The following is a 12,913-nucleotide window of genomic DNA, read 5'->3' on the forward strand; positions in this document are numbered from 1 at the left end:
TAGTATCTGGGTAACTTTGGGCAAGTCACTTCTGCCTGCTGAACTTTTCTCAACTGTAAAATGAGGAAATTAATAATATATAGACTTTAGGATGATTGTGAGGATCCAATGAAATAGTGTTTGTAAAGTGCTTTCAAATAAATCTTAAAGCATTATATAAATGTTATTATGATTATTTTAAAAGTGTTCTTTATTTTTTCTAAATTATCTTTTTTTTTAGAAGCTTAATCCTTCCCAAGCATTTTCTCCTAAACTTTGTTTTCCCCTAAGCTTTGCCACATGTCTACAGTGGTAAAGCTCATTCAATCATTGCTTCCAATTTCAAATAGTACCTTCAGTTTTTCTTACCCTATTGGAGAGAAAGTTCTTTCTTTAGTTAGTAAAGTTAGGAAAAACCATAATACTTGTCATTATTTTGAAACAAATTCACCTCAATTTAAAAAAAATTACTGTGGCTTTACTTTTTTTTTTTTTTTTACTTTTACTTAAAGGCTTACTTTTTATATGGCCCACTGATACACAAAACCTCAAAAGCCAGAGATATTTGAGACTAGACAGAAGCTTCTTCTTTGTTAGTTATAAAGTGGCCTACACTAAAATGTTCTTTTACCATACATGACAATGCTTTTTCTCTATCATTTTTCTTGCTGTGATAAATTGCATTTGGCATCAGTTAGTAATGAAAGTGTAAATAATTTACCTGATAGGAAAATATATAAACAAATATAGTATAAGAACTGAAAAGGAGATGGGGGAACATAAAGGAAATAATTGAATATTTAGGAAGTATTTTATAATAGCCTTATGACAGTTTTGAAATCTTTTAACATGCATTCTGAATTTCTAGTTTGAAAATCTTAAAATGCACAGTAATCTAAAGGGATGGAAGGATTTTTAAGAAATACTTACTCTGTTCCTCCATTCATAAGACCTTGAATTTCAAGACAATTTGAAGTCGTGCATATAGCAATATACATTTGAAATTCTCCAGCACACTTAATAGTATCCTGCATGAGTACTAAATAAATTTATATTGGATTATTTTTTTAAGTAAGATGATGAACCACCAAGATGGTAAACTAATCAGTAAACTTTTGCAACTCTCCTATATCCAATCATAAAATAGCTCAAGACAAATTCAGCAGAACCTGAAAGGAGGTGGGATGAAAACTTTTAGCCCAAAAAACTTGGAAGATTGACAGGAAAGATATGTCTTCCTATATAAAAGGGGAGAATAGGAAGCAGCCAGTAAGCTAGCAGCAAAGACCGCCTCAGCAAACGATTTGAAGATCCTAAGTTCCATTGTAGTGGAACAGATAAATGCCAACACCAGCAGCCCCCACATGCCTCAGCAAAGCCAGGAGTCTCAGGAACTTCAACCAGCCTTAGGCAAACAGGCAACCTCCATGGCCAGATCTACAGGTACTTTAATGTGGCTTCAAGGAAATGCAGGAATATCCCATTAATCTTAGCACATGTCAGACATCAGCACCAGAACTCTAAATCAGCACCAGGACTCTGAATCAGTACCAGGTGAACTGCCAAACCATGAAAGTCAAACCAGCCACTCCTACTCCACCCCCTCTTTTCAGTGGGTCTCAGAGCATCATCAGTGCAAAACTAGGCAAACAGTCAGGTCCTGAAGGCCCTGATATGAGAAACTTCAAAGAACATTATAGTTAAATTTCAACAGGTCAAAAAAATATTGCAAGTGTCCAGAAAGAAACAATTCAAATATCAGGACTACATTGAATTTAGCAATTGCAACAGTAAAAGCCTGGAAGTCATGGAACATGATATTCTAGAAGACAAAGGATCTAGGACTATAATAGAGAATCACTACCAAGTGAAATTAAGGATAATAGTTCAATGATCATTTAACAAAACAGAAAGATTTCAAAGTTTTATAAAGAGAAGACCAGAACTGAACAAAAAAAAATGATCTCTAATATCAAAACCAAGGAGAAATCTAAAAAGGCAAAAAAGGGAAAAAAATATAAGGGATTCAATAGAGCTGGATTGTTTATATTCCTACAGGAGAAGATGATATTTGTAACTCTTAAAAATTGTACCACTAATAATACAGCTAATACTAAACACACATGTACCAAGTGGTATAGCATCCAATCTCAAAGAGAAATTTTGATTATATTAAATTGAAAAGGTTTTGCACAAACAAAACCAATGCATCCAACATTAGAAATAAAGCAGAAACCGTGGGAACAATCTACATGAAGTGTCTCTGATAAAGGCCTCATTTCTCATATATAGAACTGAATCAAATTTATAAGAATATAAGCCACACCCAATTAAAAAAATAGTCAAATGATAGTTTCCAGATAAATAAATCAAAGCAATCTATATGTATATGAAGAAGTGCTCTAAATTATTTTTAGAGAAATTTAAATTGCAACAGCTCTGAGATATCACCTCACAGCTATCAGACTGATCAAGATGACAAAAAGAAAAATAATAAATGTTGAAGAGGATATGAAAATTGGGAAAGAACAATTTGAAATTATGCTCAAATGGCAATCAAACTGCACTGCATACACTTTGATTCAGCAATACCACTACTAGGTCTGTATCCCAAATAGGTCATAAAAAATGAAAATAATTTACATATCCAAAAATATTAATAGCAACCCTTTTCATGGTGGCAAAATATTGGAAATTGAGGGAATGCCCATCAATTGGAAAATGGCTGAACATACTGTGGAATGTAAATGTAGTAGAAAATTATTGTACAGTAAGAAATGATGAGTAGGCAGATTTCAAAAAAACCTAAAAAAATACAACCTAGAACTGATACAAAGGCAAGTGAGAAGAATCAGGAAAACTTTGTAGTGTAGTAAAGATTAATATGATAATGTTTTATATGATAGCATATATATACACAAAATATATATATATATATATATATATATATATATATATATATATATAACCTATATTGCACTGTCTACATTTTAAGAAGAGGGGAGGGAGACAAATTTGTTATTCAAAATCTTGTAAAAAATAAATGTAATTGGGAAAACAAAACACTATTTAAAAATAACATGTAGAAATGCATTATATATGTTTTAGATTTTTGGTACATGGAAACTCTTTTCTAGGAACAAATTAGGTACAAAATTATCCTATTTGGGTATTTTTTAAAAAGGTTAATCACCACAAAGAAGAAATATTAAATATTTAAGCCATTATTGTGTCAAGTAAGTGAATGCCATTTTTTAAAAAGTGAGTATGATTAACATTCAGTACTCAATTATTTCTAAACATTGAACATGAAAGTCCAAACATTAACTCCACAAGTATTGGACATGAAAAAGTCACTTTTTGGAGCAAATATGAATGGGCCAGTTTATGCCTCAAATCCCAGGCTACTGGTTAGGGTTAAAGCAATTTATTAAGTGACTATTATGAGCCAGATACTGTCCTAAGCATACAAAGGAGAAAAGGAAAATTTATCTCCCTTCAAGAAAATTACAATTTAGTGAAGGTAGACAACTATATCTATCCATCTATTTATACATACACACATATATGTACATACATATGTACAAAACACACACACATATATATATATATATTTATGATACATCTATATTAATATATTTATAAATAAATGTGTGTTTACTGTAATATACCTTACATACACATATATGTATCATAATAAAAATAGTTGTGGAAAAGTAGCTTTGGTAGCTGAGTAATCAGTAAAGTTTTCATGAAGAAGGTGATCCTTGGGCTGGGCCCCAAAAGAAACTAGAGATTCTGTGAGACAGAGGTGAGAAAGGGTACATCCCAGGGATGTGGCATAGCTAGAGCAAAGGCATTAAGTCAGAAGAACTGTTATTTTATAAAATAGTAAAAAGGTCATTTAGCCAGACTATATATGAGGAAGACTGAAAAAGTAGAGTGGGAGCAGGTTGGGAAAGGCTGGAAATGTTAGTCAGGAGTTGATACATGTTGATTCCAGAGACAAAAGTGAGCCACAACAATTCACAGAAGAGGGACTATTAGTCCTTCACTTTAGGAAAACCACTTGGGTAGGTGAATGGAAGATAAATTGAGACTTGAAGCACAAAGGCCAATGGGGAAGTAACTATAAGAATTATGGCTAAACATCATAAAAACCTGAACCAGAGGTAAGTGTCTAAGTGGAAAAAAAGTGAAGAGAGATGAGAAAGGCTGTCATAAAGACAAAAATGACAAGATGAAGATACTGCCTGATTATGCCTGACAAGTGATAGTAAGGGGTTGAGGATGATGCAAGGTTGTGAACCTGTGTGATAAGAAAGATCATGGTAGTCTTGACAAAAATAGGGTCATCTGGGGGAGAGGGAGAGATCTGAATTCTATCTGGGACTGAGATGCCCACAGAATATGTAGTTTAAAATGTCTAAATATCTAATATTACTTCTTAAAGTGTGACTGCAACAGGAGAGAGATGTGTGCTCTCTTTTTCTCTCGGTGTGTCTGTCTCTGTCTTTCTGTCTCTCTCTCTGTCTGTGTCCCTGTATCTATCTGTCTCTGTTACTTTGTGTCTCTCCAACCTTCTCTCCCTCCCTTCCTTCCTTTCTATCCCTCTTCTACACATACACAGACACATAACACACACGTGTATTAATACATACATATATATGTGAGATACACAAATAAGCATAATCAAACCACTTTGAGTTGATAAAATCACCAAAAGAAGAGTATTCAAGAGAAATTCCTGGAATATACATACAGAATACAGAATATGAATCAGCAAAGGAGAATGAAGAGTGGTCAGAAAAGCAGAAGAACCTAGTTAGTGCTTACAGTAAAACATTACTAATAAAATTTGAATGTGCTTCTTTTGAACATAAAGTGATTCAACAATATTGAGTTTGTGCTGCCACAAGGTTTTGAGGATCCAGCAAGTTTCTCGGTGCTCTTCTATACAGAAAAATAACACACAGATGATTTATTTTAACAACTCAAAGTATTTCCTTCTCCTCCCCCCACCATCTCACCCTGCATGATAGCTTGCAAAAGCTATTTCTGCTGAGCAAACCAGCTGTGGCCCTTGCTATTCTCCCAGAAGGGATTGCCAACTGAATATGAGACAGGACTCTGGCACACATCCCAAACCAGACTATGTTTTACAACTAATGATATACATTACAATAGCCTTGCCATGGAAAACACAAACCCATTGCCAATTACCTTGTTTCGGGCCAAAAGCATATCCATCTCAGGAGAATTTCTATCTACAGCTGGCATCCTCAATATAGTAAATGATGTCACTCTATCTAATTTCAAAGCCAATGGAAGCCATGCCTAAAATGATAGTAGGCCCTGGAATGCAATCAAGGGCCAAAGAGTAGAGAAACAAGAACAATAAAATAATAGAATTGTTGAAAACAGGAATTTACCTGAAGCATTAAGTGAAAAAAGTCATGAAAAGAAATGATTATAAAAATAATGTATTGCTATATTAATAGATTGCCTTGTATTTCTAGGTCAAAACCAATCTTCTATTAATTATTGTACTAAGTTCTGAGGGTACAAAAACAAGCAAAAAAAAAAGATATTCTGTCTTCAAGAAGCTTACCTTCTAAGAAAAAGGCAACATAAATGGGGAGCTGAAAAAATGAAGATGGAAGAAAAAGAAGAGACAAAGCATTTATTAAGTACCTATGTGGCATTTATTAAGTAAATACTGTGATGAAAAAGCCAAGAGAAGATTTTACACAGCAACAAGATGATGTAATGATTAACTCTGATGGACATTGCTTTTTTCAACAATGAGATGAATCAGGCCAATTCCAATAGATTTGTGATGGAGAGAGTGTTCTGCCTCCAGAAAGAGGACTGTAGGGACTGAATGTGGATCACAACATAGTATTTTCACCTTTTTGGTCATTGGTTGTTTTCTTTTCTTTTCTTTTTTTTCTTTCTTCTTTCTTAATTTTTTTCCTTGTTGATCTGATTTTTCTTGTGCAGCTTGATAAATATGGAAATATGTATAGAAGAATTGCATGTTTAATATATTGGATTACTTGCTGTATAGAGAAGGTGAGTAGGAAAAAGGGAGGGAGAAAAATTTTAAACACAAGATTTTACAAGGGTGAATGTTAAAAATTAACTTTGAATGTATTTTGAAAATAAAAACCTATTATTAAAAATTCCCTAGAAAAAATAAAATAAAGCTATAGTGTCACTAAAAAAAGTAAATATTTTGTAATTATTATCTCAAATGATCTTTACAATCATCCTTAGAAATAAAATCTATTATTGCCATTTTAGTTGGAAAAACTGAGACAGACTTTTAGTATACTGTTGCATTGTAGCATCATTTTTATTGTGGTTTAGGAGGAAGAAATCATTCTCTTTCTTATAAATATTTGTTAGAGTTCTAAATTTCATAGGTACTTTTCAGTCCAAAAAGAACTAAAATAGTAGATTTTGCCTTAAATGTTCATGGCAGCAAACAGATTATGAAAAGGATTTATTCAAACTGTTCACCTTTCTACTACATATTAGTACAATTGGAAGAGACTTAGAATTTCATAGGATCATCATGGATCAAGAGGTAGGAGACTTAGAAGTCACCTAGTCCAAAACTTTAATTTTATAGATGAGGAAACTGGGTAGATTAAAGGAGTTTGCTCAAGTTTATTTCCTAAATTAAGATATCACTAATTTCTGCATCTAAGATGATTTTTCATTTCTTTATAGTCCTGCAATAATTATCATCAATAATAATACATAGTCTTCCATAAATGATTCTAGGATCATCTGAATTAGGTATTATTCTAATTACATATTAATTATTATTAAATATGAATTACATATAAATTATTATATATAAGATTAAGAATGGGCTTGTATAATGTGATTTTAGGGTTAGTTGTGTATTAAAGATTTAGTATCATAAATCCCCATTGACATAAACAGCGTTTAGCCTATGTTTGACATCTCATATGAGGATTTTAAAAATACAAAATAAAATAAAATTCAAAGACCTGATATATGTGTACATTTTATTTTTGTGGGCTTTTTTGAGTATTTTTAAACTTTGTTTTCAATTAAAATTCATCTATTCTTCCCCCTCCCAAATCTTTTTCTTAACATAATATGCATAGTCAAACAATAAAGCATTATTCATGTCCAAAAATACATGTCTTTTTCTAGACCCTGAGTTCAACATCATGTTGTGAGTTTTCTTCATCAATATCAGTCCTTTGCAATCAAAATTGATCATTATAGGGATAAAGTTTTTTTAAGTCAAAAGTGATAATTTCAGGGAAACCTGAGAAGATTTCTACAAACTGGTACAAAATGAGCAGTCAGGAAATCTATTTAGGACTGATTTAATAATCAGATCTGGCTGATTTTCAACACAAGTAAGCCTATATCCTGAAGATTAATACTAAAACTGATGAAAAACTCAAGGAAAACTATTCATTCAGGGTCTATATAACATGTTATAAATGAAATAAAGTATATAAAGCTCTTTGCAAGCTATTTAAGGTCATTATTGAATAAATCATTATATAAATATGAGCTATATTTGTGTAGCTATTAAGCAACTATATATATACATATATATATTTCCTTGTATTTATATATATATATATATTTATATATATATATATATATATTTCCTTGTATTCATATATACATATGAATACAAGGAGAAAAATGGAAAGTGACTTTGTGGGACATAAAATATACCATACTTCAATGTTTCTACATAAGAGCAGACAAGGATATAAACACACCCATCTCCTAACTATTTTTAAACAAATTTGCTTCTAATTTTGAAGACTATGCTCTCTTGATATCATTATATCAATTCCCACTGTTTTCAAAAATTGCATTAAGCTCACAGACTCACTTTAATTGGCAGATTTAAAAATGATGTTGATGTTTACACATAGAAAAACAAGCTTATCCAAAGGAAAAGAAGAGGGATGGGGGTAGGGATTAGCATTTAGGTTTCTTTTGCCTACATGTCTCATCACACTGGTGACAGATGTTTCTGAACTGCTGTCATGCCACTGGTCAAACATAAAACAAACCAATCATTCACACATGTTTGTATAAAACATAGACAGATCTTTATGTATCTGCACAAAAATGAGATCCCCAAGGTAATTATCTTTCTCCTCAATATCACTGAATTATTGTTGAGGTTTTTTGTTTTTTTTTTACATTTTTTACATATCTGTGCACATATAAAATGTTCAACCTTTGGTTTGTGTAAGCACTGGACACACATATTTTCATCTAATATTTTTTCTTAAATTTAAAGATTGGACTGTTTCAGCTACAATGCATTTTCAATGCTTTAGCTTCATGTGGTTGTTTTTAAGACATCATTTACAATGAGAGAAAAGGGAAAATGCAGCTTAGTGTCAGCTCTGCTGTCTTTGACTAATCTGTAAGCCACCCACTTTAATGCCTCTTCATAAATAATTCAAATTTTAATTATGTTACCAGCCTCTGACCTGAAGAGAAATGGAGAATAGAAAGGGGGAGGGGTAGAATAGGGGAAAGCCTATCAGTTGAATCAAATTTTGCCTCCAATAAATGAACTGTTCTTTCAAACCTCCACTTCTCTACTCTAGGTGCACCTGCTTCCTCATCCATGATTTTATTTTGAAATAAAATTGAAAGCCTCACAAATACAGGGGAAATGGTGGAGGAAAGCTGAAATATTTTTTTTTCTTGTGTACATTAAGTTTCTCATTATAATGTCTTATAAATATAAGTGAATGTCTAAATTACAACAGATTCTCCTAAGTAGATATTTAATTATATATTTATGGGCAAGATTTCCCTTGTTTCTAAGCCTTTCCTCTAATCTTTTTCTTAGAGAGGCAGAGAGAAAGATAGATGCCTTCTTGACAGATCAAAATGCTGATTTACGTAGCAGGCCAATCGAGACAATCATTTTACTGTACGTCCATGCATTAGTTCAGTAGGGAAAAAAAATATTTAAAGCCTTCCTTCTCCTATACTCAGATCTCATACGTAGCTGTTGAAAGTCCTGCTGCCAATTTTACCCTGACTGGGTAGACTTCACAAAATATGACTGCATCTGTCATACAGAAAGCTGGCCAAAGTAGATCTGTCAGCATATACATGGGTGAATGATCTCCTACCACCTACATCCATCTCTTAATTGCACTAGGTCTTTCAATTCACAGTTGAACATCTGCTCATTAACATTAAGGCACCATTTCTCAAATTGAAAAGCTAAATTGTGCCATATATGTATGTACATATATACACACATATATATTTTCTCCCAAAATATTGCCTTACAATTTTTCCTGAAAACAAATATCAGTTATTTTAAAACTCAGGCATCTGGGGCCAAATTTGATCCATGTATCGTTAATCTATATTTTTTCAATCTGTGTCTTATCAGTATTTTTTTCATGTATTAATAAAATAATTTTATTTTTATTCTAGAAAATAGAAAAATCAATTCCTAAAAATCACTTTTTTCAAGGAAAATCATATTTTCTCTAAAGACCTGACTTTCTAAAGCAATGCTCTTGCTGAAAAATTTTCCAAGTATTATATGAAAATTAGGAGGGTCTCTCATATGTGTATGCTTAATAAATATTCTATTTCCAAAAGCCAGAAGGGTTTAAAAATAATGTTTCACTTAAATTATGCTTAGAAATTAAAGCATTTTCTCAGTTTTATATTTTACCTCCTATTTAAAAAAAAGAATGTGAGCCAGATATTGAGAAAAAGGATCATTGAAATCCTTTGCCCATCATAATTTGGATAATACAGCACTAAGGACTTCAGAGATGTCTGCTCACTGCCAAAATAAACAAGAGGAAGGTAGGAAAAATAAAACAATCACTCACCAATTTTAAGACATAAATTTATTTTGTTGTAAAACTGACTACTTGTTTTAGCATTAATAAATATCAGTAAGTAGAAATAATACTTTGGACATAAAATGGATTCTTAATAATACACTCTTGCAAAAAAAAAAGTAGATCCCTATTCAATCACTCCTTTTGGAAAATTTAGGTGGGATTCATCAATCCTGAGGAGTCTATCTGGTTGGTTTTCTCTTTACTCTGATTCATAATTGACAATGGACCCAGTGCTCTAAATCATCATAAAGCAACAACATCTTCAAAGATAACAGCAGATATGACTTGCCTTTCTTAAGAGAAATAATTGTCTTGCAAATAGTTTTTAGATGATTTAAAACTCAATTAAATGAACACTGGTGTTGATATTTATCTGATGCAAATACGTAATTTACCATTAGGTCAACTATAGAAACATTCAGAAAGAAACACTTTACAAAGTCTGAAATTATTCTAAGAACCTTTTTTTAAGTTCATTTCCTAGAGAATAAAAGGGCAGTATACTCAACTAAAATACATTTGACATTCTCCTGTATCTATAAATACTGTGAATATTTTTAAAAAGCCTTTTTAAAACCCATTTTAATTCTTTCCTAATCACTTGGAAATTTTAATGCCCTAAAAATAAAAGAAACAGAATTTGGAGTCATAATTTTATATGCACAGATTCAGCAAAACATTTTTATAAAGATGAAATTCAATGATACTATATAACATTATACTGAAGGAAAACAGCTACATTGCTGGTAGAATTGAATGCCTAGGTAATCTCATTAAAATACATTTGGCAATTTCAACTGAGATTCAGAAAACTGGGTATGTCACTAAGAAGATTATATTTTAAAATTTTCTTTTAGAGGAAGGGTATCAAAGAAGGAAGAGATCTAGGTTGTCATTGGTATAGGGAATTCCTCACACAAATCATGCAAATGCCTATAAAGATGCAGTTCTATGGCTATTCTGTAAATTGTAATATTGGAGACTTACACGAAGGCATTAAAAGTTAAGGGACTTGCCTAGGATCACAAAGCTAGTAAAGGCAAGTAGTTCTTGAATCCAGATCATTCTGATTCAGAAGTCCACTCGTTAAGGACCATTTTACATTCCTGTTCTTATAGAAGAGGAAAAGTGTCTCTATCCAAAAATACCCTACTTTACTTGCAATACTTAGGTGGGAAATAGAATGATTCTCTATACCCAGCAAATGAGAAATGATTGAAGAAATTTCAACATAGCAATGTAAAGGAATAAATGCAGACACATACACATACAAAATAAACACTGCAAGACATAAATAGAAAATGATTAATAAGATGACAAATTTAGATAGCACTGATTTAAAAATAAGAATACAAGATTATAAGTAAACAAAGAGAAAAGAAATCTGAAGAAGGTCACAGTACACATATTGTTTTTGTTTTTTGTTTTGTTTTGTTTTGTTTTTTTGGCAAGATGCTTTTACCAAAGGATTATTGGGCAGCTCAGTGATACAGCAGAGTTTCAAGTCAGGATTCAGAAAGATCTGAGTTCAAATGTAGCCTCAGACTCTTGCCAGCAGTAAGACTCTGGGCATATTGCTTAGCTTCATTTGCCTTGGTTTTTTCATTGGTAACATGAGCCAGAGGAGGAAATAGTAAACTACTCCAGTATCTTTGCCAAGAATACTCCTAAGAGGGTTCATGAAGAGCGAGACATAACCAAAATGTCTGAGCATCATAGGATTATCAATTTCAAGTTGGAAGATACCTTCAAAGCCATCTGATGGAACTCCCTCCTTTCACAAATGAGAAAACACAACTCTATAGGTTAAATAAGTAATTTGTTCAAGTTCACAAGGGTAACAAAATAGCAGCATCAATATTTGAACCAAGATCCTTAGTTCCCATCAGTTTCCTTTCCACATTGCAAAATTTTAGTGTGCACCATGTTGTTTCTGTCATTATTTTATCTTTAATAATATATTCATTATATTCATGTAAATTACATAGATTCATGTAAAGTATCATTACATATTATGTTTGCTTCTATTTGTAGAGATTATTTAAATGATTTATTTCAAACATTTAAGTATTATTTTAAAATGGATATTGATAATCAACTTTATAAGTAAATTAACACATAAAAAATAGGAGATGCTCTCTCAAATTCTTCAGATGAAATCTCTAAGCCAATTTAGCTAAATTCAACCAAGCCTTTACACTTCATCTACTTTATTCAAGGCAGTTGCAAAGTAGGATTAAACATCATTCTCAATAACATTTTGGATACAAATTTTAAAATGTTTCACTTGTGTAGCTTCTTAGCACCAATCCTGTTAAAATCCCACTCAGATTGTTTGCAAATAGTACTCAATGTGCTTAGCATTTATTTTTAGAATTTTTCTACACTATTTTAATGTATAAAATCATGCATAGGCAGAAGTTATTATTAAGGTTTTATCATTTCTGTTTCTTTAAAATTCAATAAAAGAAATTATCATAACTAAAGAGGGGGCTGAAGATACAATTTCACATATATAAATACATATTTATATGTACATATATAGGGAGAAAACTAATATAATTTTATAGATTTTTTAATTTCTATAATTTTCATTGTTTTAAAAGAAAACATTGAGTTTGGCAAGCCTTGCCTTGATCAAAAGAAATTCACAATTGTAATTTATAAATATGCATTTTTTAAAAGTAAACCTGTTTTGTAAATAGACAATACCAAACACTTCTTTATAGTATCTCATTTCCTACATTGAAGAAAATGCTGGCCAGAAGATTCACCAAAGGACCTATTCACATCTATCATCCCAGTAATAAAGGGAAAATAATTTTCAAACTTTGGCTTTGAGAATTCTACTCTACCTTTTAGACTGTTACCCATTATTCATCATGTGTCGCAGGAATATTCATACCTTGTCAACTTTTTAAAAATATGCAAAATAATATATATTGGCACATTTCCATAGGACAAGAAATCTCTGCTGCATATATACACATATAATATACATATATACACATGTACAGAATACAGAT

The 12,913-nt window shown here is 31.6% G+C and overlaps 1 protein-coding gene across 4 annotated transcripts in view; it reads right to left on the minus strand.

The window, feature by feature from the left end:
* Positions 1-12,913, minus strand: part of CACNA2D1 (calcium voltage-gated channel auxiliary subunit alpha2delta 1) — a 643,657-nt gene that overhangs the window by 426,029 nt on the left and 204,715 nt on the right. The gene's annotated exons all lie outside the window — the stretch shown is intronic.

The sequence above is a fragment of the Sminthopsis crassicaudata genome, chromosome 5 (genome assembly GCF_048593235.1).
Source record: "Sminthopsis crassicaudata isolate SCR6 chromosome 5, ASM4859323v1, whole genome shotgun sequence".
In the NCBI taxonomy this organism is placed as follows: Eukaryota; Metazoa; Chordata; class Mammalia; order Dasyuromorphia; family Dasyuridae; genus Sminthopsis; species Sminthopsis crassicaudata.